Source organism: Stegostoma tigrinum, chromosome 44, assembly GCF_030684315.1.
Source record: "Stegostoma tigrinum isolate sSteTig4 chromosome 44, sSteTig4.hap1, whole genome shotgun sequence".
NCBI lineage: Eukaryota > Metazoa > Chordata > Chondrichthyes > Orectolobiformes > Stegostomatidae > Stegostoma > Stegostoma tigrinum.
The window spans coordinates 8,494,356-8,521,703 of NC_081397.1; the positions used below are offsets into that span (position 1 = coordinate 8,494,356).

The window sequence follows — 27,348 nt, forward strand, 5'->3', positions numbered from 1 at the left end:
ACCAACACGGGCAGACAGAGACAGGCAGATGCAGGCGGAGGCAGGCAGACAGACAGAGACAGGCAGTCAGACACAGGCAGACTGTCAGACGGAGACAGGCACGTGGAGGCAGGAAGGCGGAGACAGACAGAGAGAGACAGTCAGAGACAGGCATGCAGAGACAGGCAGGCAGACAGAGGCAGTCAGATACAGACAGACAGTCAAACCGATACAGGCAGAGACAGGCAGGCAGACGGATGCAGGCAGATGCAGGTGGAGGCAGGCAGGCAGACAGAGACAGTCAGACACAGGCAGAGGCGCAGACGGAGACAGGCAGAGACAAACAGACAGAGACAGGCAGAGGCAGGCAGGCAGACAGATAGACAGACAGGCAGAGGCAGGCAGAGACGGTCAGACAGACAAAGACAGGCAGGCAGTGAGACAGTCTGACAGGCAGACAGACAGAGGCAGGCAGGCCGCGGCAGACAGAGGCAGGCAGACAGGGACAGGCAGAGACAGTCAGGCAGGCGGAGGCAGACAGGCAGATGGAGGCAGGCAGACAGACAGTCAGACACAGACAGGCAGAGAGGCAGGCAGACACCGACAGGCAGAGACAGGCAGGCAGGCACGCAGAGGCAGACAGAGACCGGCAGGCAGAGACAGTCAGACAGAGACGCAGAGAGTCAGGCAGAGACGCAGGCAGTCAGATAAACAGAGGCAGAGAGTCAGGCAGGCAGACAGAGACAGTCAGAAGGCAGTCAGTCAGACGGCACTTAGTCAGACAGAGGCAGGCAGAGACAGTCAGACAGACAGAGACAGACAGACAGTCAGACAGAGACCGCCAGTCAGGCAGGCAGAGACAGTTAGGCAGAGGCAGACAGACGCGCAGGCAGGCAGACACACAGGCAGGCAGACACACAGTCAGTCAGGCAGGCAGAGACAGGCAGCCAGGCAGAGACAGTCAGAAGACAGACAGAGGCAGGCAGACAGCCAGGCAGAGACAGTCAGAAGACAGACAGAGGCAGGCAGACACGGACAGTCAGATAGCCAGACAGAGACAGTCAGTCAGGCAGACAGACAGACAGACAGAGACAGTCAGGCAGACAGACAGACAGACAGAGACAGTCAGTCAGGCAGACAGAGACAGGCAGGCAGGCAGGCAGAGACAGAGACAGACAGGCAGAGACAGGGACAGGGACAGGGACAGACAGGCAGAGACAGAGACAGGCAGGCAGTCAGAGACAGAGACAGGCAGGCAGGCAGGCAGAGACACAGACAGGCAGGCAGGCAGAGACAGAGACAGGCAGGCAGGCAGAGACAGAGACAGAGACAGACAGGCAGGCAGGCAGAGACTGACAGGCAGGCAGGCAGAGACAGAGACAGACAGGCAGGCAGGCAGAGACAGAGGCAGGCAGAGACAGAGACAGAGACAGACAGGCAGAGACAGGGACAGACAGGCAGAGACAGAGACAGGCAGGCAGGCAGAGACAGAGACAGGCAGGCAGGCAGAGACAGAGACAGGCAGGCAGAGACAGAGACAGGCAGGCAGAGACAGAGACAGGCAGGCAGGCAGAGACAGAGACAGGCAGGCAGGCAGAGACAGGCAGGCAGAGACAGAGACAGACAGGCAGGCAGGCAGGCAGAGACAGAGACAGACAGGCAGAGACAGAGACAGGCAGGCAGGCAGAGACAGAGACAGAGACAGGCGGGCAGAGACAGAGACAGACAGGCAGAGACAGAGACAGACAGGCAGAGACAGAGACAGGCAGGCAGGCAGGCAGAGACAGAGACAGAGACAGGCGGGCAGAGACAGAGACAGACAGGCAGAGACAGAGACAGACAGGCAGAGACAGAGACAGGCAGGCAGGCAGGCAGAGACAGAGACACAGCAGAGACAGAGACAGGCAGGCAGGCAGAGACAGAGACAGACAGGCAGGCAGGCAGAGACAGGCAGGCAGGCAGGCAGAGACAGACAGGCAGGCAGGCAGAGACAGAGACAGACAGGCAGGCAGGCAGAGACAGGCAGGCAGGCAGGCAGAGACAGACAGGCAGGCAGGCAGAGACAGAGACAGGCAGGCAGAGACAGAGACAGACAGGCAGAGACAGAGACAGGGACAGACAGGCAGAGACAGAGACAGGCAGGCAGGCAGGCAGGCAGAGACAGTGACAGACAGGCAGAGACAGAGACAGACAGGCAGAGACAGAGACAGGCAGAGACAGAGACAGGCAGGCAGAGACAGAGACAGGCAGGCAGAGACAGAGACAGACAGGCAGAGACAGAGACAGGCAGGCAGGCAGAGACAGAGACAGACAGGCAGAGACAGAGACAGGCAGGCAGAGACAGAGACAGGCAGGCAGAGACAGAGACAGACAGGCAGAGACAGAGACAGGCAGGCAGGCAGAGACAGACAGGCAGGCAGGCAGGCAGAGACAGAGACAGACAGGCAGAGACAGAGACAGGCAGGCAGGCAGAGACAGGCAGGCAGGCAGGCAGAGACAGAGACAGGCAGGCAGGCAGGCAGAGACAGGCAGGCAGAGACAGAGACAGGCAGGCAGGCAGAGACAGAGACAGACAGGCAGAGACAGAGACAGGCAGGCAGGCAGGCAGAGATGGAGACAGACAGGCAGAGACAGAGACAGGCAGGCAGGCAGGCAGAGACGGAGACAGACAGGCAGAGACAGAGACAGGCAGGCAGGCAGGCAGAGACAGGCAGGCAGGCAGGCAGAGACAGGCAGGCAGGCAGGCAGAGACAGAGACAGACAGGCAGGCAGGCAGAGACAGAGACAGGCAGGCAGGCAGACAGAGACAGACAGGCAGAGACAGAGACAGGGACAGACAGGCAGAGACAGAGACAGGCAGGCAGGCAGGCAGGCAGGCAGAGACAGAGACAGACAGGCAGAGACAGAGACAGACAGGCAGAGACAGAGACAGGCAGAGACAGAGACAGGCAGGCAGAGACAGAGACAGGCAGGCAGAGACAGAGACAGGCAGGCAGAGACAGAGACAGACAGGCAGAGACAGAGACAGGCAGGCAGGCAGAGACAGAGACAGACAGGCAGAGACAGAGACAGGCAGGCAGGCAGAGACAGAGACAGGCAGGCAGAGACAGAGACAGACAGGCAGAGACAGAGACAGGCAGAGACAGACAGGCAGGCAGGCAGGCAGAGACAGAGACAGACAGGCAGAGACAGAGACAGGCAGGCAGGCAGAGACAGGCAGGCAGGCAGGCAGAGACAGAGACAGGCAGGCAGGCAGGCAGAGACAGGCAGGCAGAGACAGAGACAGGCAGGCAGGCAGAGACAGAGACAGACAGGCAGAGACAGAGACAGGCAGGCAGGCAGGCAGAGATGGAGACAGACAGGCAGAGACAGAGACAGGCAGGCAGGCAGGCAGAGACGGAGACAGACAGGCAGAGACAGAGACAGGCAGGCAGGCAGGCAGAGACAGGCAGGCAGGCAGGCAGAGACAGAGACAGACAGGCAGGCAGGCAGAGACAGAGACAGGCAGGCAGGCAGACAGAGACTGACAGGCAGGCAGGCAGAGACAGAGACAGACAGGCAGGCAGGCAGAGACAGAGACAGACAGGCAGAGACAGAGACAGGGACAGACAGGCAGAGACAGAGACAGGCAGCCAGGCAGAGACAGAGACAGACAGGCAGGCAGGCAGAGACAGAGACAGACAGGCAGAGACAGAGACAGACAGGCAGAGACAGAGACAGGCAGGCAGGCAGGCAGGCAGAGACAGAGACAGACAGGCAGAGACAGAGACAGGCAGGCAGAGACAGACAGGCAGGCAGGCAGAGACAGAGACAGAGACAGGCACGCAGGCAGGCAGAGACAGAGACAGGCAGGCAGAGACAGAGACAGACAGACAGACAGGCAGGCAGAGACAGAGACAGACAGGCAGGCAGGCAGAGACAGAGACAGACAGGCAGGCAGGCAGAGACAGAGACAGGCAGGCAGAGACAGAGACAGACAGGCAGAGACCGAGACAGAGACAGAGACAGACAGGCAGAGACAGAGACAGGCAGGCAGGCAGAGACAGACAGACAGGCAGAGACAGAGACAGGCAGGCAGAGACAGAGACAGGCAGGCAGAGACAGAGACAGACAGGCAGAGACAGAGACAGACAGGCAGAGACAGAGACAGGCAGGCAGGCAGGCAGAGACAGAGGCAGAGACAGAGACAGGCAGGCAGAGACAGAGACAGGCAGGCAGAGACAGAGACAGGCAGGCAGGCAGAGACAGAGACAGGCAGGCAGAGACAGAGACAGGCAGGCAGAGACAGAGACAGGCAGGCAGGCAGGCAGGCAGAGACAGAGACAGACAGGCAGGCAGGCAGAGACAGAGACAGGCAGGCAGAGACAGAGACAGACAGGCAGAGACCGAGACAGAGACAGGCAGGCAGGCAGACAGAGACAGACAGGCAGAGACAGAGACAGGCAGGCAGGCAGAGACAGAGACAGACAGGCAGAGACAGAGACAGGCAGGCAGAGACAGAGACAGACAGGCAGAGACAGAGACAGGCAGGCAGGCAGAGACAGAGACAGACAGGCAGAGACAGAGACAGGCAGGCAGGCAGGCAGAGACAGAGGCAGAGACAGAGACAGGCAGGCAGAGACAGAGACAGGCAGGCAGAGACAGAGACAGGCAGGCAGAGACAGAGACAGGCAGGCAGGCAGAGACAGAGACAGACAGGCAGAGACAGAGACAGGCAGGCAGAGACAGAGACAGGCAGGCAGAGACAGAGACAGGCAGGCAGGCAGAGACAGAGACAGACAGGCAGAGACAGAGACAGGCAGGCAGAGACAGAGACAGAGAGAGAGACAGACAGGCAGAGACAGAGACAGACAGGCAGGCAGGCAGAGACAGAGACAGGCAGGCAGGCAGGCAGAGACAGAGACAGAGACAGGCAGGCAGGCAGACAGAGACAGGCAGGCAGGCAGAGACAGAGACAGACAGGCAGGCAGGCAGAGACAGACAGACAGGCAGAGACAGAGACAGGCAGGCAGGCAGGCAGAGACAGAGACAGACAGGCAGAGACAGGCAGGCAGGCAGAGACAGAGACAGACAGACAGGCAGAGACAGAGACAGGCAGGCAGGCAGAGACAGAGACAGGCAGGCAGGCTGGCAGAGACAGAGACAGACAGGCAGAGACAGAGACAGGCAGGCAGGCAGAGACAGAGACAGGCAGGCAGGCAGGCAGAGACAGGGACAGACAGGCAGAGACAGAGACAGACAGGCAGGCAGGCAGAGACAGAGACAGGCAGGCAGGCAGAGACAGAGACAGACAGGCAGAGACAGAGACAGGCAGGCAGGCAGAGACAGAGACAGGCCGGCAGGCAGGCAGAGACAGGCAGGCAGGCAGAGACAGAGACAGACAGGCAGAGACAGAGACAGGCAGGCAGGCAGAGACAGAGACAGACAGGCAGGCAGGCAGAGACAGAGACAGACAGGCAGAGACAGAGACAGAGACAGACAGGCAGAGACAGAGACAGACAGGCAGGCAGGCAGAGACAGAGACAGGCAGGCAGGCAGAGACAGGCAGGCAGGCAGGCAGAGACAGAGACAGACAGGCAGAGACAGAGACAGGCAGGCAGAGACAGAGGCAGACAGAGACAGAGACAGAGACAGAGACAGAGACAGAGACAGAGACAGAGACAGAGACAGAGACAGAGACAGAGACAGGCAGGCAGACAGAGACAGGCAGGCAGAGACAGAGACAGACAGGCAGAGACAGAGACAGACAGGCAGAGACAGAGACAGAGGCAGGCAGAGACAGAGACAGAGACAGGCAGGCAGAGACAGAGACAGAGACAGGCAGGCAGGCAGACAGAGACAGAGGCAGGCAGGCAGAGACAGAGACAGACAGGCAGGCAGGCAGAGACAGGCAGGCAGGCAGAGACAGAGACAGACAGGCAGAGACAGAGACAGACAGGCAGGCAGGCAGAGACAGAGACAGAGACAGAGACAGGCAGGCAGGCAGAGACAGAGACAGACAGGCAGAGACAGAGACAGACAGGCAGAGACAGACAGGCAGAGACAGACAGGCAGAGACAGAGACAGACAGAGACAGGCAGGCAGAGACAGAGACAGGGACAGGGACAGGGACAGGGACAGGGACAGGCAGACAGAGACAGGCAGGCAGAGACAGAGACAGACAGGCAGAGACAGAGACAGACAGGCAGGCAGGCAGAGACAGAGACAGGCAGGCAGAGACAGAGACAGAGACAGGCAGGCAGAGACAGAGACAGGCAGGCAGAGACAGAGACAGAGACAGGCAGGCAGGCAGACAGAGACAGAGGCAGGCAGGCAGAGACAGAGACAGACAGGCAGGCAGGCAGAGACAGGCAGGCAGGCAGAGACAGAGACAGACAGGCAGAGACAGAGACAGACAGGCAGGCAGGCAGAGACAGAGACAGAGACAGGCAGGCAGGCAGAGACAGAGACAGACAGGCAGAGACAGACAGGCAGAGACAGAGACAGACAGGCAGAGACAGAGACAGACAGGCAGGCAGGCAGAGACAGGCAGGCAGGCAGAGACAGAGACAGACAGGCAGAGACAGAGACAGACAGGCAGGCAGGCAGAGACAGAGACAGAGACAGAGACAGACAGGCAGAGACAGACAGGCAGAGACAGAGACAGACAGGCAGAGACAGAGACAGACAGGCAGGCAGGCAGAGACAGGCAGACAGGCAGAGACAGAGACAGACAGGCAGAGACAGAGACAGACAGGCAGAGACAGAGACAGACAGGCAGGCAGAGACAGAGACAGGCAGACAGAGACAGGCAGACAGGGACAGGGACAGGGACAGGGGCAGGGGCAGGGGCAGGGGCAGGGAGGCAGGGACGCAGGGGGGCAGGGAGGCAGGGAGGCAGGGACAGGGAGGCAGGGAGGCAGGGGGGCAGGGGGGCAGGGGGACAGGGGGGCAGGGGGACAGGGAGGCAGGGGGACAGGGAGGCAGGGGGACAGGGAGGCAGGGGGACAGGGAGGCAGGGACGCAGGGAGGCAGGGACGCAGGGAGGCAGGGACAGGGGGGCAGGGGGACAGGGAGGCAGGGAGACAGGGACAGGGAGGCAGGGGGGCAGGGAGACAGGGACAGGGAGGCAGGGAGGCAGGGAGACAGGGACAGGGAGGCAGGGAGGCAGGGACAGGGAGGCAGGGAGACAGGGAGGCAGGGAGGCAGGGAGGCAGGGACAGGGAGGCAGGGACGCAGGGAGGCAGGGACAGGGGGACAGGGAGGCAGGGAGACAGGGACAGGGAGGCAGGGAGGCAGGGACAGGGGGGCAGGGGGACAGGGAGGCAGGGACAGGGGGGCAGGGAGACAGGGACAGGGAGGCAGGGAGGCAGGGACAGGGGGGCAGGGAGGCAGGGACAGGGAGGCAGGGAGGCAGGGACAGGGGGGCAGGGGGACAGGGAGGCAGGGACAGGGGGGCAGGGAGACAGGGACAGGGAGGCAGGGAGGCAGGGAGGCAGGGACAGGGGGGCAGGGAGGCAGGGACAGGGAGGCAGGGAGGCAGGGACAGGGAGGCAGGGAGGCAGGGACAGGGAGGCAGGGAGACAGGGAGGCAGGGAGACAGGGAGGCAGGGACAGGGGGGCAGGGGGACAGGGAGGCAGGGACAGGGGGGCAGGGAGACAGGGACAGGGAGGCAGGGAGGCAGGGAGGCAGGGACAGGGGGGCAGGGAGGCAGGGACAGGGAGGCAGGGAGGCAGGGACAGGGGGGCAGGGAGACAGGGACAGGGAGGCAGGGAGGCAGGGAGGCAGGGACAGGGAGGCAGGGAGGCAGGGACAGGGAGGCAGGGGGACAGGGAGGCAGGGACAGGGGGGCAGGGGGACAGGGAGGCAGGGACAGGGGGGCAGGGAGACAGGGACAGGGAGGCAGGGAGGCAGGGAGGCAGGGACAGGGAGGCAGGGACAGGGTGGCAGGGAGGCAGGGACAGGGAGGCAGGGAGGCAGGGACAGGGAGGCAGGGAGGCAGGGGCAGGCAGGGGCAGGGAGGCAGGGAGACAGGGACAGGGGGGCAGGGAGACAGGGACAGGGAGGCAGGGAGGCAGGGACAGGGAGGCAGGGAGGCAGGGAGGCAGGGAGACAGGGACAGGGGGGCAGGGGGACAGGGAGGCAGGGACAGGGGGGCTGGGGGACAGGGAGGCAGGGACAGGGGGGCAGGGGGACAGGGAGGCAGGGACAGGGGGGCAGGGAGACAGGGACAGGGAGGCAGGGAGGCAGGGAGGCAGGGACAGGGAGGCAGGGAGGCAGGGACAGGGAGGCAGGGAGGCAGGGACAGGGAGGCAGGGAGGCAGGGACAGGCAGGGACAGGGAGGCAGGGAGGCAGGGAGACAGGGACAGGGACAGGGGGGCAGGGGAACAGGGAGGCAGGGACAGGGGGGCAGGGAGACAGGGACAGGGAGGCAGGGAGGCAGGGACAGGGGGGCAGGGAGGCAGGGGCAGGGGGGCAGGGAGGCAGGGACAGGGGGGCAGGGAGACAGGGACAGGGAGGCAGGGACAGGGACTGGGAGGCAGGGAGGCAGGGACAGGGAGGCAGGGAGGCAGGGAGACAGGGACAGGGACAGGGGGGCAGGGGGACAGGGAGGCAGGGACAGGGGGGCAGGGGGACAGGGAGGCAGGGACAGGGGGGCAGGGAGACAGGGACAGGGAGGCAGGGAGGCAGGGAGGCAGGGACAGGGAGGCAGGGAGGCAGGGACAGGGAGGCAGGGAGGCAGGGACAGGGAGGCAGGGAGACAGGGACAGGGAGGCAGGGACAGGGAGGCAGGGAGACAGGGACAGGGAGGCAGGGACAGGGAGGCAGGGAGACAGGGACAGGGAGGCAGGGACAGGGAGGCAGGGGGACAGGGACAGGGAGGCAGGGAGGCAGGGACAGGGACAGGGAGGCAGGGAGGCAGGGACAGGGACAGGGAGGCAGGGAGGCAGGGACAGGGACAGGGACAGGGAGGCAGGGACAGGGAGGCAGGGAGGCAGGGACAGGGAGGCAGGGAGGCAGGGACAGGGAGGCAGGGAGGCAGGGACAGGGAGGCAGGGAGACAGGGACAGGGAGGCAGGGACAGGGAGGCAGGGAGGCAGGGACAGGGACAGGGACAGGGAGGCAGGGACAGGGAGGCAGGGAGGCAGGGACAGGGAGGCAGGGAGGCAGGGACAGGGAGGCAGGGAGACAGGGACAGGGAGGCAGGGACAGGGAGGCAGGGAGACAGGGACAGGGAGGCAGGGACAGGGAGGCAGGGAGACAGGGACAGGGAGGCAGGGACAGGGAGGCAGGGAGACAGGGACAGGGACAGGGAGGCAGGGAGGCAGGGACAGGGACAGGGAGGCAGGGAGGCAGGGACAGGGACAGGGAGGCAGGGAGGCAGGGACAGGGACAGGGAGGCAGGGACAGGGAGGCAGGGAGGCAGGGACAGGGAGGCAGGGAGGCAGGGACAGGGAGGCAGGGAGGCAGGGACAGGGACAGGGACAGGGAGGCAGGGACAGGGAGGCAGGGAGGCAGGGACAGGGAGGCAGGGAGGCAGGGACAGGGAGGCAGGGAGACAGGGACAGGGAGGCAGGGACAGGGAGGCAGGGACAGGGAGGCAGGGAGACAGGGACAGGGAGGCAGGGACAGGGAGGCAGGGAGACAGGGACAGGGACAGGGAGGCAGGGAGGCAGGGACAGGGACAGGGAGGCAGGGAGGCAGGGACAGGGACAGGGAGGCAGGGAGGCAGGGAGACAGGGACAGGGAGGCAGGGAGACAGGGACAGGGAGGCAGGGAGGCAGGGACAGGGACAGGGAGGCAGGGAGGCAGGGACAGGGACAGGGAGGCAGGGAGACAGGGACAGGGAGGCAGGGAGACAGGGAGGCAGGGAGACAGGGACAGGGAGGCAGGGAGGCAGGGACAGGGACAGGGAGGCAGGGAGACAGGGACAGGGAGGCAGGGACAGGGAGGCAGGGAGGCAGAGGCAGGGAGGCAGGGACAGGGAGGCAGGGACAGGGGGGCAGGGGGACAGGGAGGCAGGGACAGGGGGGCAGGGAGACAGGGAGGCAGGGACAGGGGGGCAGGGAGACAGGGACAGGGAGGCAGGGAGGCAGGGAGGCAGGGACAGGGAGGCAGGGAGGCAGGGACAGGGGGGCAGGGAGGCAGGGACAGGGGGGCAGGGAGGCAGGGACAGGGGGGCAGGGAGGCAGGGACAGGGGGGCAGGGAGGCAGGGACAGGGAGGCAGGGACAGGGACAGGGAGGCAGGGAGGCAGGGACAGGGGGGCAGGGAGGCAGGGACAGGGACAGGGAGGCAGGGAGGCAGGGACAGGGACAGGGAGGCAGGGAGGCAGGGACAGGGACAGGGAGGCAGGGAGGCAGGGACAGGGACAGGGAGGCAGGGAGACAGGGACAGGGAGGCAGGGAGACAGGGACAGGGACAGGGAGGCAGGGAGGCAGGGACAGGGACAGGGAGGCAGGGAGACAGGGACAGGGAGGCAGGGAGACAGGGACAGGGAGACAGGGACAGGGAGGCAGGGACAGGGAGGAAGGGAGACAGGGACAGGGACAGGGAGGCAGGGAGGCAGGGACAGGGACAGGGAGGCAGGGAGGCAGGGACAGGGACAGGGAGGCATGGAGACAGGGACAGGGAGGCAGGGAGACAGGGACAGGGAGGCAGGGACAGGGAGGCAGGGACAGGGACAGGGACAGGGAGGCAGGGAGGCAGGGACAGGGACAGGGAGGCAGGGAGGCAGGGACAGGGACAGGGAGGCAGGGAGACAGGGACAGGGAGGCAGGGAGACAGGGAGGCAGGGAGACAGGGACAGGGAGGCAGGGAGACAGGGACAGGGAGGCAGGGACAGGGAGGCAGGGAGACAGGGACAGGGAGGCAGGGACAGGGAGGCAGGGAGACAGGGACAGGGACAGGGAGGCAGGGAGGCAGGGACAGGGACAGGGAGGCAGGGAGGCAGGGACAGGGACAGGGAGGCAGGGAGGCAGGGACAGGGACAGGGAGGCAGGGAGACAGGGACAGGGAGGCAGGGAGACAGGGACAGGGAGACAGGGACAGGGAGGCAGGGACAGGGAGGCAGGGAGACAGGGACAGGGACAGGGAGGCAGGGAGGCAGGGACAGGGACAGGGAGGCAGGGAGGCAGGGAGACAGGGACAGGGAGGCAGGGAGACAGGGAGGCAGGGAGACAGGGACAGGGAGGCAGGGAGGCAGGGACAGGGACAGGGAGGCAGGGAGACAGGGACAGGGAGGCAGGGACAGGGAGGCAGGGAGGCAGGGACAGGGACAGGGAGGCAGGGAGACAGGGACAGGGAGGCAGGGAGACAGGGACAGGGAGACAGGGACAGGGAGGCAGGGACAGGGAGGCAGGGACAGGGAGGCAGGGACAGGGAGGCAGGGAGACAGGGACAGGGACAGGGAGGCAGGGAGGCAGGGACAGGGACAGGGAGGCAGGGAGGCAGGGACAGGGACAGGGAGGCAGGGAGGCAGGGACAGGGACAGGGAGGCAGGGAGACAGGGACAGGGAGGCAGGGAGACAGGGAGGCAGGGAGACAGGGACAGGGAGGCAGGGAGGCAGGGACAGGGACAGGGAGGCAGGGAGACAGGGACAGGGAGGCAGGGAGACAGGGACAGGGAGGCAGGGAGACAGGGACAGGGAGGCAGGGACAGGGAGGCAGGGAGGCAGGGACAGGGACAGGGAGGCAGGGAGGCAGGGACAGGGACAGGGAGGCAGGGAGACAGGGACAGGGAGGCAGGGAGACAGGGAGGCAGGGAGACAGGGACAGGGACAGGGAGGCAGGGAGGCAGGGACAGGGACAGGGAGGCAGGGAGGCAGGGACAGGGACAGGGAGGCAGGGAGGCAGGGACAGGGACAGGGAGGCAGGGAGACAGGGACAGGGAGGCAGGGAGACAGGGAGGCAGGGAGACAGGGACAGGGAGGCAGGGAGGCAGGGACAGGGACAGGGAGGCAGGGAGACAGGGACAGGGAGGCAGGGAGACAGGGACAGGGAGGCAGGGAGACAGGGACAGGGAGGCAGGGACAGGGAGGCAGGGAGGCAGGGACAGGGACAGGGAGGCAGGGAGGCAGGGACAGGGACAGGGAGGCAGGGAGACAGGGACAGGGAGGCAGGGAGACAGGGACAGGGAGGCAGGGACAGGGAGGCAGGGAGACAGGGACAGGGAGGCAGGGACAGGGAGGCAGGGAGACAGGGACAGGGAGGCAGGGAGGCAGGGACAGGGACAGGGAGGCAGGGAGGCATGGACAGGGACAGGGAGGCAGGGAGACAGGGACAGGGAGGCAGGGAGACAGGGACAGGGAGGCGGAGGCAGGGACAGGGAGGCAGGGAGACAGGGACAGGGACAGGGAGGCAGGGAGGCAGGGACAGGGAGGCAGGGAGGCAGGGACAGGGACAGGGAGGCAGGGAGGCAGGGACAGGGACAGGGAGGCAGGGAGACAGGGACAGGGAGGCAGGGAGACAGGGAGGCAGGGAGACAGGGACAGGGAGGCAGGGGCAGGGAGACAGGGACAGGGAGGCAGGGACAGGGAGGCAGGGAGACAGGGACAGGGAGGCAGGGACAGGGAGGCAGGGACAGGGAGGCAGGGAGGCAGGGACAGGGAGGCAGGGACAGGGAGGCAGGGAGACAGGGACAGGGACAGGGAGGCAGGGAGGCAGGGACAGGGACAGGGAGGCAGGGAGACAGGGACAGGGAGGCAGGGACAGGGAGGCAGGGAGACAGGGACAGGGACAGGGAGGCAGGGAGACAGGGACAGGGACAGGGAGGCAGGGAGACAGGGACAGGGAGGCAGGGACAGGGAGGCAGGGAGACAGGGACAGGGAGGCAGGGACAGGGAGGCAGGGAGGCAGGGACAGGGAGGCAGGGACAGGGAGGCAGGGAGACAGGGACAGGGAGGCAGGGACAGGGAGGCAGGGAGACAGGGACAGGGAGGCAGGGAGACAGGGACAGGGACAGGGAGGCAGGGAGGCAGGGACAGGGACAGGGAGGCAGGGAGACAGGGACAGGGAGGCAGGGACAGGGAGGCAGGGAGACAGGGACAGGGACAGGGAGGCAGGGAGGCAGGGACAGGGACAGGGAGGCAGGGAGACAGGGACAGGGAGGCAGGGAGACAGGGACAGGGAGGCAGGGACAGGGAGGCAGGGAGACAGGGACAGGGAGGCAGGGACAGGGAGGCAGGGAGGCAGGGACAGGGAGGCAGGGACAGGGAGGCAGGGAGACAGGGACAGGGAGGCAGGGACAGGGAGGCAGGGAGACAGGGACAGGGAGGCAGGGACAGGGAGGCAGGGAGACAGGGACAGGGACAGGGAGGCAGGGAGGCAGGGACAGGGACAGGGAGGCAGGGAGACAGGGACAGGGAGGCAGGGACAGGGAGGCAGGGAGACAGGGACAGGGACAGGGAGGCAGGGAGACAGGGACAGGGACAGGGAGGCAGGGAGGCAGGGACAGGGACAGGGAGGCAGGGAGACAGGGACAGGGAGGCAGGGACAGGGAGGCAGGGAGACAGGGACAGGGAGGCAGGGACAGGGAGGCAGGGAGGCAGGGACAGGGAGGCAGGGACAGGGAGGCAGGGAGACAGGGACAGGGAGGCAGGGACAGGGAGGCAGGGACAGGGAGGCAGGGACAGGGAGGCAGGGAGACAGGGACAGGGACAGGGAGGCAGGGAGGCAGGGACAGGGACAGGGAGGCAGGGAGACAGGGACAGGGAGGCAGGGACAGGGAGGCAGGGAGACAGGGACAGGGACAGGGAGGCAGGGAGACAGGGACAGGGACAGGGAGGCAGGGAGGCAGGGACAGGGACAGGGAGGCAGGGAGACAGGGACAGGGAGGCAGGGAGGCAGGGACAGGGACTGGGAGGCAGGGACAGGGACAGGGAGGCAGGGAGGCAGGGACAGGGACAGGGAGGCAGGGAGACAGGGACAGGGACAGGGAGGCAGGGAGGCAGGGACAGGGACAGGGAGGCAGGGAGGCAGGGACAGGGACAGGGAGGCGGGGAGGCAGGGACAGGGAGGCAGGGAGACAGGGACAGGGAGGCATGGACAGGGAGGCAGGGAGACAGGGACAGGGACAGGGAGGCAGGGACAGGGAGGCAGGGAGACAGGGACAGGGACAGGGAGGCAGGGAGACAGGGACAGGGACAGGGAGGCAGGGAGGCAGGGACAGGGACAGGGAGGCAGGGACAGGGACAGGGAGGCAGGGACAGGGAGGCAGGGAGGCAGGGACAGGGACAGGGAGGCAGGGAGGCAGGGACAGGGACAGGGAGGCAGGGAGACAGGGACAGGGAGGCAGGGACAGGGAGGCAGGGAGACAGGGACAGGGACAGGGAGGCAGGGACAGGGAGGCAGGGAGACAGGCACAGGGAGGCAGGGAGGCAGGGAGACAGGGACGGGGACAGGGAGGCAGGGAGACAGGGACAGGGACAGGGAGGCAGGGAGACAGGGACAGGGAGGCAGGGACAGGGAGGCAGGGAGGCAGGGAGGCAGGGACAGGGACAGGGAGGCAGGGAGACAGGGACAGGGACAGGGAGGCAGGGAGGCAGGGACAGGGAGGCAGGGAGACAGGGACAGGGACAGGGAGGCAGGGAGGCAGGGACAGGGACAGGGAGGCAGGGAGACAGGGACAGGGAGGCAGGGACAGGGAGGCAGGGAGACAGGGACAGGGACAGGGAGGCAGGGACAGGGAGGCAGGGAGACAGGGACAGGGACAGGGAGGCAGGGAGACAGGGACAGGGACAGGGAGGCAGGGAGACAGGGACAGGGACAGGGAGGCAGGGACAGGGAGGCAGGGAGGCAGGGACAGGGACAGGGAGGCAGGGAGGCAGGGACAGGGACAGGGAGGCAGGGAGACAGGGACAGGGAGGCAGGGACAGGGAGGCAGGGAGACAGGGACAGGGACAGGGAGGCAGGGACAGGGAGGCAGGGAGACAGGGACAGGGAGGCAGGGAGGCAGGGGGACAGGGAGGCAGGGAGACAGGGACAGGGACAGGGAGGCAGGGAGACAGGGACAGGGACAGGGAGGCAGGGACAGGGACAGGGAGGCAGGGACAGGGACAGGGAGGCAGGGAGGCAGGGACAGGGACAGGGAGGCAGGGGCAGGGACAGGGAGGCAGGGAGGCAGGGGCAGGGAGGCAGGGACAGGGAGGCAGGGAGGCAGGGACAGGGACAGGGAGGCAGGGAGGCAGGGACAGGGACAGGGAGGCAGGGAGGCAGGGACAGGGAGGCAGGGAGACAGGGACAGGGAGGCAGGGACAGGGAGGCAGGGACAGGGAGGCAGGGAGACAGGGAGGCAGGGACAGGGACAGGGAGGCAGGGAGGCAGGGACAGGGACAGGGAGGCAGGGAGGCAGGGACAGGGAGGCAGGGACAGGGAGGCAGGGAGACAGGGACAGGGAGGCAGGGACAGGGAGGCAGGGAGACAGGGACAGGGAGGCAGGGACAGGGAGGCAGGGAGACAGGGACAGGGACAGGGAGGCAGGGAGGCAGGGACAGGGACAGGGAGGCAGGGACAGGGAGGCAGGGAGGCAGGGACAGGGAGGCAGGGACAGGGAGGCAGGGAGGCAGGGACAGGGAGGCAGGGACAGGGAGGCAGGGAGACAGGGACAGGGAGGCAGGGACAGGGAGGCAGGGAGACAGGGACAGGGACAGGGAGGCAGGGAGGCAGGGACAGGGACAGGGAGGCAGGGAGGCAGGGACAGGGACAGGGAGGCAGGGAGGCAGGGACAGGGAGGCAGGGAGACAGGGACAGGGAGGCAGGGACAGGGAGGCAGGGAGACAGGGACAGGGACAGGGAGGCAGGGACAGGGAGGCAGGGAGACAGGGACAGGGACAGGGAGGCAGGGAGACAGGCACAGGGACAGGGAGGCAGGGAGGCAGGGACAGGGACAGGGAGGCAGGGAGGCAGGGACAGGGACAGGGAGGCGGGGAGGCAGGGACAGGGAGGCAGGGAGACAGGGACAGGGAGGCAGGGACAGGGAGGCAGGGAGACAGGGACAGGGACAGGGAGGCAGGGACAGGGAGGCAGGGAGACAGGGACAGGGACAGGGAGGCAGGGAGACAGGGACAGGGACAGGGAGGCAGGGAGGCAGGGACAGGGACAGGGAGGCAGGGAGACAGGGACAGGGAGGCAGGGACAGGGAGGCAGGGAGACAGGGACAGGGACAGGGAGGCAGGGAGACAGGGACAGGGACAGGGAGGCAGGGAGGCAGGGAGACAGGGACAGGGACAGGGAGGCAGGGAGACAGGGACAGGGAGGCAGGGAGGCAGGGACAGGGACAGGGAGGCAGGGAGACAGGGACAGGGACAGGGAGGCAGGGACAGGGACAGGGAGGCAGGGACAGGGAGGCAGGGAGGCAGGGACAGGGACAGGGAGGCAGGGAGGCAGGGACAGGGACAGGGAGGCAGGGAGACAGGGACAGGGAGGCAGGGACAGGGAGGCAGGGAGACAGGGACAGGGACAGGGAGGCAGGGACAGGGAGGCAGGGAGACAGGGACAGGGAGGCAGGGAGGCAGGGAGACAGGGACAGGGAGGCAGGGAGGCAGGGAGACAGGGACAGGGACAGGGAGGCAGGGAGACAGGGACAGGGAGGCAGGGAGACAGGGACAGGGACAGGGAGGCAGGGACAGGGAGGCAGGGAGGCAGGGAGGCAGGGACAGGGACAGGGAGGCAGGGAGACAGGGACAGGGACAGGGAGGCAGGGAGACAGGGACAGGGACAGGGAGGCAGGGACAGGGAGGCAGGGAGACAGGGACAGGGACAGGGAGGCAGGGAGGCAGGGAGACAGGGACAGGGAGGCAGGGACAGGGAGGCAGGGAGACAGGGACAGGGACAGGGAGGCAGGGACAGGGAGGCAGGGAGACAGGGACAGGGACAGGGAGGCAGGGAGGCAGGGAGACAGGGACAGGGACAGGGAGGCAGGGAGACAGGGACAGGGACAGGGAGGCAGGGGGACAGGGACAGGGACAGGGAGGCAGGGAGGCAGGGAGACAGGGACAGGGAGGCAGGGACAGGGAGGCAGGGAGGCAGGGAGACAGGGACAGGGAGGCAGGGACAGGGAGGCAGGGAGACAGGGACAGGGACAGGGAGGCAGGGACAGGGAGGCAGGGAGACAGGGACAGGGACAGGGAGGCAGGGAGGCAGGGAGACAGGGACAGGGACAGGGAGGCAGGGAGACAGGGACAGGGACAGGGAGGCAGGGAGACAGGGACAGGGAGGCAGGGAGGCAGGGAGGCAGGGAGGCAGGGACAGGGACAGGGAGGCAGGGAGACAGGGACAGGGACAGGGAGGCAGGGAGACAGGGACAGGGAGGCAGGGAGACAGGGACAGGGACAGGGAGGCAGGGAGGCAGGGACAGGGACAGGGAGGCAGGGAGACAGGGACAGGGAGGCAGGGACAGGGAGGCAGGGAGACAGGGACAGGGACAGGGAGGCAGGGACAGGGAGGCAGGGAAACAGGGACAGGGACAGGGAGGCAGGGAGGCAGGGAGACAGGGACAGGGACAGGGAGGCAGGGAGACAGGGACAGGGACAGGGAGACAGGGACAGGGACAGGGAGGCAGGGACAGGGAGGCAGGGGGACAGGGACAGGGACAGGGAGGCAGGGAGGCAGGGACAGGGAGGCAGGGAGGCAGGGACAGGGAGGCAGGGAGACAGGGACAGGGACAGGGAGGCAGGGACAGGGAGGCAGGGAGACAGGGACAGGGACAGGGAGGCAGGGAGGCAGGGAGACAGGGACAGGGACAGGGAGGCAGGGAGACAGGGACAGGGACAGGGAGGCAGGGAGACAGGGACAGGGACAGGGACAGGGAGGCAGGGAGACAGGGACAGGGACAGGGAGGCAGGGAGGCAGGGAGGCAGGGACAGGGACAGGGAGGCAGGGAGACAGGGACAGGGACAGGGAGGCAGGGAGACAGGGACAGGGACAGGGAGGCAGGGACAGGGAGGCAGGGAGACAGGGACAGGGACAGGGAGGCAGGGAGGCAGGGAGACAGGGACAGGGACAGGGAGGCAGGGAGGCAGGGAGGCAGGGACAGGGACAGGGAGGCAGGGAGGCAGGGACAGGGACAGGGAGGCAGGGAGGCAGGGAGGCAGGGACAGGGACAGGGAGGCAGGGAGGCAGGGACAGGGACAGGGAGGCAGGGAGACAGGGACAGGGACAGGGAGGCAGGGAGACAGGGACAGGGACAGGGAGGCAGGGACAGGGACAGGGAGGCAGGGAGACAGGGACAGGGACAGGGAGGCAGGGAGACAGGGACAGGGAGGCAGGGACAGGGAGGCAGGGAGGCAGGGACAGGGACAGGGACAGGGAGGCAGGGAGACAGGGACAGGGAGGCAGGGACAGGGAGGCAGGGAGACAGGGACAGGGACAGGGAGGCAGGGACAGGGACAGGGAGGCAGGGACAGGGACAGGGAGGCAGGGAGGCAGGGAGACAGGGACAGGGACAGGGAGGCAGGGACAGGGACAGGGAGGCAGGGACAGGGACAGGGGGGCAGGGACAGGGACAGGGGGGCAGGGACAGGGACAGGGACAGGGAGGCAGGGACAGGGACAGGGACAGGGAGGCAGGGACAGGGACAGGGAGGCAGGGAGACAGGGACAGGGACAGGGAGGCAGGGAGACAGGGACAGGGACAGGGAGGCAGGGACAGGGACAGGGAGGCAGGGACAGGGACAGGGAGGCAGGGACAGGGACAGGGAGGCAGGGACAGGGACAGGGACAGGGAGGCAGGGACAGGGACAGGGACAGCGAGGCAGGGAGACAGGGACAGGGACAGGGAGGCAGGGACAGGGACAGGGAGACAGGGACAGGGACAGGGAGGCAGGGATACAGGGACAGGGACAGGGAGGCAGGGACAGGGACAGGGAGGCAGGGACAGGGACAGGGAGGCAGGGAGACAGGGACAGGGACAGGGAGGCAGGGACAGGGACAGGGAGGCAGGGAGACAGGGACAGGGACAGGGACAGGGAGAGGGACAGGGAGGCAGGGACAGGGACAGGGAGGCAGGGACAGGGACAGGGAGGCAGGGACAGGGACAGGGAGGCAGGGAGGCAGGGAGACAGGGACAGGGACAGGGAGGCAGGGACAGGGACAGGGAGGCAGGGACAGGGACAGGGGGGCAGGGACAGGGACAGGGGGGCAGGGACAGGGACAGGGACAGGGAGGCGGAGGCAGGGACAGGGACAGGGACAGGGAGGCAGGGACAGGGACAGGGACAGGGAGGCAGGGACAGGGACAGGGAGGCAGGGAGACAGGGACAGGGACAGGGAGGCAGGGAGACAGGGACAGGGACAGGGAGGCAGGGACAGGGAGGCAGGGACAGGGACTGGGAGGCAGGGACAGGGACAGGGAGGCAGGGACAGGGACAGGGACAGGGAGGCAGGGACAGGGACAGGGACAGGGAGGCAGGGAGACAGGGACAGGGACAGGGAGGCAGGGACAGGGACAGGGAGGCAGGGAGACAGGGACAGGGACAGGGAGGCAGGGACAGGGACAGGGAGGCAGGGAAAGGGACAGGGAGGCAGGGAGACAGGGACAGGGACAGGGACAGGGAGAGGGACAGGGAGGCAGGGAGAGGGACAGGGAGGCAGGGAGAGGGACAGGGAGGCAGGGAGAGGGACAGGGAGGCAGGGACAGGGACAGGGGCGCAGGGACAGGGACAGGGGCGCAGGGACAGGGACAGGGGCGCAGGGACAGGGACAGGGACAGGGAGGCAGGGACAGGGACAGGGACAGGGAGGCAGGGACAGGGACAGGGACAGGGAGGCAGGGACAGGGACAGGGACAGGGAGGCAGGGACAGGGACAGGGGCGCAGGGACAGGGACAGGGGCGCAGGGACAGGGACAGGGGCGCAGGGACAGGGACAGGGACAGGGACAGGGAGAGGGACAGGGAGGCAGGGACAGGGACAGGGACAGGGAGGCAGGGACAGGGACAGGGAGGCAGGGACAGGGACAGGGGCGCAGGGACAGGGACAGGGGCGCAGGGACAGGGACAGGGGCGCAGGGACAGGGACAGGGACAGGGACAGGGAGAGGGACAGGGAGGCAGGGACAGGGACAGGGAGGCAGGGACAGGGACAGGGACAGGGAGGCAGGGACAGGGACAGGGAGGCAGGGACAGGGACAGGGAGGCAGGGACAGGGACAGGGGCGCAGGGACAGGGACAGGGGCGCAGGGACAGGGACAGGGGCGCAGGGACAGGGACAGGGACAGGGACAGGGAGAGGGACAGGGAGGCAGGGACAGGGACAGGGACAGGGAGGCAGGGACAGGGACAGGGAGGCAGGGACAGGGACAGGGAGGCAGGGACAGGGACAGGGAGGCAGGGACAGGGACAGGGACAGGGAGGCAGGGACAGGGACAGGGAGGCAGGGACAGGGACAGGGAGGCAGGGACAGGGACAGGGGCGCAGGGACAGGGACAGGGGCGCAGGGACAGGGACAGGGGCGCAGGGACAGGGACAGGGACAGGGACAGGGAGAGGGACAGGGAGGCAGGGACAGGGACAGGGACAGGGAGGCAGGGACAGGGACAGGGAGGCAGGGACAGGGACAGGGAGGCAGGGACAGGGACAGGGAGGCAGGGACAGGGACAGGGGCGCAGGGACAGGGACAGGGGCGCAGGGACAGGGACAGGGACAGGGACAGGGAGAGGGAGGCAGGGACAGGGACAGGGACAGGGAGGCAGGGACAGGGACAGGGAGGCAGGGACAGGGACAGGGAGGCAGGGAGACAGGGACAGGGACAGGGACAGGGAGGCAGGGACAGGGACAGGGGCGCAGGGACAGGGACAGGGAGGCAGGGAGACAGGGACAGGGACAGGGAGGCAGGGACAGGGACAGGGAGGCAGGGACAGGGACAGGGACAGGGAGGCAGGGACAGGGACAGGGACAGGGAGGCAGGGACAGGGACAGGGAGGCAGGGACAGGGACAGGGGCGCAGGGACAGGGACAGGGACAGGGACAGGGAGAGCGAGGCAGGGACAGGGACAGGGACAGGGAGGCAGGGACAGGGACAGGGACAGGGAGGCAGGGACAGGGAGGCAGGGACAGGGACAGGGAGGCAGGGACAGGGACAGGGGCGCAGGGACAGGGACAGGGGCGCAGGGACAGGGACAGGGACAGGGACAGGGAGGCAGGGACAGGGACAGGGGCGCAGGGACAGGGACAGGGGCGCAGGGACAGGGACAGGGACAGGGACAGGGAGAGGGAGGCAGGGGCAGGGACAGGGAGGCAGGGACAGGGAGGCAGGGACAGGGACAGGGGCGCAGGGACAGGGACAGGGGCGCAGGGACAGGGACAGGGACAGGGAGAGGGAGGCAGGGGCAGGGACAGGGAGGCAGGGACAGGGAGGCAGGGACAGGGACAGGGAGGCAGGGACAGGGACAGGGACAGGGAGGCAGGGACAGGGACAGGGGCGCAGGGACAGGGACAGGGACAGGGACAGGGAGAGGGAGGCAGGGGCAGGGACAGGGAGGCAGGGACAGGGAGGCAGGGACAGGGACAGGGAGGCAGGGACAGGGACAGGGACAGGGAGGCAGGGACAGGGACAGGGGCGCAGGGACAGGGACAGGGAGGCAGGGGCAGGGACAGGGACAGGGACAGGGAGGCAGGGACAGGGACAGGGAGGCAGGGACAGGGACAGGGACAGGGAGGCAGGGACAGGGACAGGGACAGGGAGGCAGGGACAGGGACAGGGACAGGGAGGCAGGGACAGGGACAGGGAGGCAGGGACAGGGACAGGGACAGGGAGGCAGGGACAGGGACAGGGACAGGGAGGCAGGGACAGGGACAGGGACAGGGAGGCAGGGACAGGGACAGGGAGGCAGGGACAGGGACAGGGAGGCAGGGACAGGGACAGGGACAGGGAGGCAGGGACAGGGACAGGGAGGCAGGGACAGGGACAGGGACAGGGAGGCAGGGACAGGGACAGGGAGGCAGGGACAGGGACAGAGACAGACAGACAGACAGACAGACAGAGACCTTTTTAAAATTAACAAGAACATGTGATTAACACACTTCATCGCTGCGACCGAGTGTGATTTAAAAGAATGCTGATTACCAGCAGTGAAATAGGGGTTGTAAGATCCACTATTTGAAACGAGTAAAGAGCCAATTCGATTGTACTTTGGATTTGGGTGTAATGAGAATGCACGTCGGTTGAAAGAGATTGATGTTTTAGTTTAAACTGTTCTGAGTCCTGCTTCATAAATATAAAGGAGTGCTTCATAACTTATAAAGCTGCTGTTCCTCCACCATTGTTCTGCAGAAATTACTGAATCAAACGACAGAATATGACCAGCATCATAAGATAGGAGTAGAAGTAAGACCATTCGGCCAATCAAGTCCACTCTGCCATTTAAATCATGGCTGATGGGCATTTCAACACCACTTCCCTGCATTCTCCCCCTAGCCCTTGATTCCTTTTGAGATCAAGAATTTGTTGATCTCTGCCTGGAAGGCATCCAACGTCCCGGCCTCCACTGCACTCTGCGGCAATGAATTCACAAGCCCACCACTCTCTGGCTGAAGACGTGTCGTCTCATTTCAGTTTTAAATTTACCCCATCTAATTTTAAGGCTGTGCCCACGGGTCCTAGTCTCCCCGCCTAACGGAAACAACTTCCTAGTGTCCACCCCTTCTAAACCATACATTATCACTGACGGTTCCCTAGTTAGATTTGACATATTGCATTTGAAAAGGAAATGGCCTGTTTCCATCATTCCAGAGTACTTTTCTTGATCATTGTATTTATTTGTCGGCCCAATAAAGGAATTAATTTTATTTGATAGCTCAATAAGTTAAAACTGTAATCGAAGTTAGTTTTCTTCCTCCTTTGTAGTGGATCTGTTGGAGTTGCACACAGCACAAGACGTCTTTGATCGACACAAATTGACACAAAACGAGCAACTTCTAAATGTAACTGAAGTAATCAACTGTTTAACGTCCATTTATGATGGTTTGGAACAAAATCACAAAGACTAGGTCAATGTGTCACTCTGTGTCGACATGTGTCTGAACTGGCTGCTGAACGTCTTTGATACGTATGTATGATTTACACTTGAATGTAGTATGTTTAGATTGTCCTAAGGTGCATTAAACTGCATCCTACATTTTGGATTTTGATCAGTTAAGTAAATGTGAAGATTGTCAACTGATTAAAATCAATCCTAGTATTGTTGACATAAGGCTTCAGTATGTTCTAATTTCATTTCAGTGCAAGTGATAAAGTAGTTGAAAGTTTTAGCGACTTTTGTTTTAAATCATAAAATTGAAACTGATATAGAACGTAGAACATAGAACAGTACAGCACAGAACAGGCTCTTCAGCCCACGATGTTGTGCCGACCATATACTTTTGATTCCATTTGGTCAGATCTGTACAGGATCATGGGAGACATCTTGACACTCTGATTGTAATGCTCTTCACGGTGACAAATGTTAGTGCTGGAGAAAGACGTGTATAAAGTACACAATATGAACATCATCCAGTTAATGTCAAGGAATAAACAGCCAGATGCAGAATAAGTTTTTATGTGACCCTCAATCTCGTAGAGTCACACAGCATAGAAACACCATGTCTATGCCTCCCAACAAACACCAAACTACACTAATCTCATTTATCTACACTTGGTCCCTAGCCTACTTTGACCTAGCATTTTAAATGCTCATCCCAGATGCTTTTTAAATGTTGAGAATACCTGCCTCAACTACCCTCTCAGGCAGCGTGCTCCATATGTCCACTTTGTTGATGAAAAAGCTTTTCCTCAGACTTCCTCCAAAGCATTTAATCCTCACCTTAAACTTGTGCCATCTGGTCTTAGACACATGTGCCATGGGGAAAGGATTCTCACAATGTATTCTGCCAGGGCCTGTCATAATTTTTTCTGCCTCAATCATATCCCGACCCCCACCTCAGCTTCCTCTGCTCCAAGAAACACAAACCCAGCATACCAGTCTATCTCGTAACTGAGACTTTTTAACCTAGCCAGTATCTTGAAGAGCATTAACTGTGCCATTGTGGTATTTTCCAGGCTAATTGTCGTTCAGCTTATCTCAGTCAGATGGTTTAGTAAACTCCATTTAGGAATAATGTTATGCACTTCACTTGGAAATGTATTAAGACTGTGACAGTATATTGGGGAATCCTTGCAAGTGGAGAGATTTTTATTTTTTTTCAGTCCAAGCTGGATATAATTCTAAGATTTGGAGATGAACGTCCAGGGTTAAACCTCCGGTGTCCTTCTATCCACCCCAAATCGCCTCCAATTTTCCATTTATATAAAATTGAGCTTTGTTTGCATGAGGTGTGTTCCAATATTAAATCGTTATTGCGACTGTAAATTTTGACATTCTTCATTAGGTACGTACCCTTCATATTGATAGCGGCTCAAGGTGCTTCAGGGTGTCAAAACCAAAATGTTGCATTTTCCAGTGAAATTGTCGACATTGAGCTGAAATTCTCGCGAGGGAGCACTGAACGGCATGCATTATTTCTGAGTACCGCCCTCATTAATACTTATTCCATTTTTGTACCTGCCAGACAGAAACTAGACGCTCAGAATTACCGAAATGAAATTCTGAGTGGGTGTGTGATGCTTCCACATTGCTCAATGCTCCTCTGGACCCCCAACTTGGACACTCGTCACCAGCATCTGCAGCCACACCCATCAGTAGCACCCCATGTCCACAGTTTTGACATGTGGCATGTTCCAGCCTCAGCACATCATGGCACATCTCAGATCTGCTTTCAGTACTCTTCTGTACTTCATTGCTGCATTTTGGATTGCAGCAGCCCCCCTCATTGCAGTGCTACTGCCAGGGCACTTTTATATGCAGGAACAGGCACCCATTCGTGTATTGGGCCACGTTACACATCAGGACACCTTGCTTGAGCTCTCCACTCTCATTTTGTCCCTGCATGAATGCTAACAGCTCCTCTGCCTTGTCTTCATTTGCTTTGTCTTTTTATGGGTTGCCCTCTCCGCCACATCTCTCAGACTCATAACACTAGTATGTTGATTAACTTTTTGGCATCGAGACCAAGCCAGACAGCTTGTCATGTTTGTCAGCAGTCATCAATCAAAGGAGTGGGTGTGTTGCCGTTCAGCACCGTGATATGTTGATCTCACACCTGCAGCATGTGCCAGCTGCAGAAGCACAGAACGCGTTGCATTGTCTCCAACCACATGGTCGTTCTTCAGGTTCTGAGGGGAATGGTCTCCAGTCAAGGGAGGCAGTTCCAGGCAGCAGATCGAGGTAACTCCAGGGCATTGTCTGATATCACTCGAGGGGCTTGGATGCAATCAGTTGGCTGCTCAGGATGATCATGGTCAGGACACTGTCCTCATAGGTTGTGAGAAGTCAAACGTTAGACACCTCACTACCTGTGTTGGCTCTTTCTGCCCTAGGGTGGGCTGTTTTTCCTGGAATGAAACAAAGGGAGTGATTGAGTGAGATGAAATGAGCTGGTGCATTTGTTAGTGCTCATGTATGTTTGGGAAGGGAGGTGAGGTCTCCTGGGTGAGAGCAAGAGGCACAGAGAACATAGAGGATTAATAGCCTTGGGCCCTCAAGTAGGCGAGAGCAAGTGAAGACAGACATTGAATGCTTTGGTGAGAATGGTATTACATGAGCTGTGCTGAAGGGTGGTGCAGAATTAGAGAGAGTGTGAATGTGAGGTAGCACAGACCAATGATACCAGTCACGGTTGGACAGAGAGCAGTTTTTCCGCCGTCTTTGCCTCCATGCCTACTTCTTCAACCGGGAACCTAACCCTCCTTCCACTGACCCCTTCACCCGCTTCCAACACAAGTCGTCCTCCTGGACACCACCCCTAGGCCTCCTACCCTCCCTCGACCTCTTCATCTCCAACTGCCGTCGAGACATTAACCACCTCAACCTCTCCACCCCTCTCACCCACTCCAACCTCTCCCCCGCAGAACGGGCAGCCCTCCGCTCCCTCCGCTCCAACCCCAACCTCACCATCAAACCCGCAGACAAGGGTGGCGCAGTGGTAGTATGGCGCACTGACCTCTACATCGCTGAGGCCAGACGCCAACTCTCCGACACCACCTCCTACTGCCCCCTCGATCATGACCCCACACCCACATGACCAAACCATCATCTCCAACACCATTCACGACCTCATCACCTCAGGGGACCTCCCACCCACATCCTCCAACCTCATTGTTCCCCAACCCCGCACGGCCGTTTCTATCTCCTTCGCAAAATCCACAAACCTGCCTGCCCTGGTCGACCCATCGTCTCGGCCTGCTCCTGCCCCACCGAACTCATCTCCACCTATCTGGACTCCATTTTCTCCCCTTTGGTCCAGGAACTCCCCACCTACGTCCGTGACACCACCCACGCCCTCCACCTCCTCCAGGACTTCCAATTCCCTGGCCCCCAACACCTCATATTCACCATGGACGTCCAGTCCCTATACACCTGCATTCCGCATGCAGATGGCCTCAAAGCCCTCTGCTTCTTCCTGTCCCGCAGGCCCGACCAGTCCCCCTCCACCGACGCTCTCATCCGCCTAGCTGAACTCGTCCTCACCCTCAACAACTTCTCTTTTGACTCCTCCCACTTCCTACAGACTAAGGGGGTGGCCATGGGTACCCGCATGGGCCCCAGCTATGCCTGCCTCTTTGTAGGTTACGTGGAACGGTCCCTCTTCCGTACCTACACAGGCCCCAAACCGCACCTCTTCCTCCGGTACATTGATGACTGTATCGGCGCCGCCTCTTGCTCCCCAGAGGAGCTCGAACAGTTCATCCACTTCACCAACACCTTCCACCGCAACCTTCAGTTCACCTGGGCCATCTCCAGCACATCCCTCACCTTCCTGGACCTCTCAGTCTCCATCTCAGGCAACCAGCTTGTAACTGATGTCCATTTCAAGCCCACCGATTCCCACAGCTACCTAGAATACACCTCCTCCCACCCACCCTCCTGCAAAAATTCCATTCACTATTCTCAATTCCTCCGCCTCCGCCGCATCTGCTCCCACGATAAGACATTCCACTCCCGCACATCCCAGATGTCCAAGTTCTTCTAGGACAGCAACTTCCCCCCACAGTGATCGAGAACGCCCTTGACCGCGTCTCCCGTATTTCCCGCAACACATCCCTCACACCCCGCCCCCGCCACAACCGCCCTAAGAGGATCCCCCTCGTTCTCACACACGACCCTACCAACCTCCGGATACAACGCATCATCCTCCGACACTTTCGCCATTTACAATCCGACCCCACCACCCAAGACATTTTTCCATCCCCACCCCTGTCTGCTTTCTGGAGAGACCACTCTCTCCGTGACTCCCTTGTTCGCTCCACACTGCCCTCCAACCCCACCACACCCGGCACCTTCCCCTGCAACCGCAGGAAATGCGA

At 63.3% G+C, this 27,348-nt stretch overlaps 1 pseudogene; it reads left to right on the forward strand.

The window, feature by feature from the left end:
- Positions 1–27,348, forward strand: part of LOC132206905 (utrophin-like) — a 615,509-nt pseudogene that overhangs the window by 540,455 nt on the left and 47,706 nt on the right.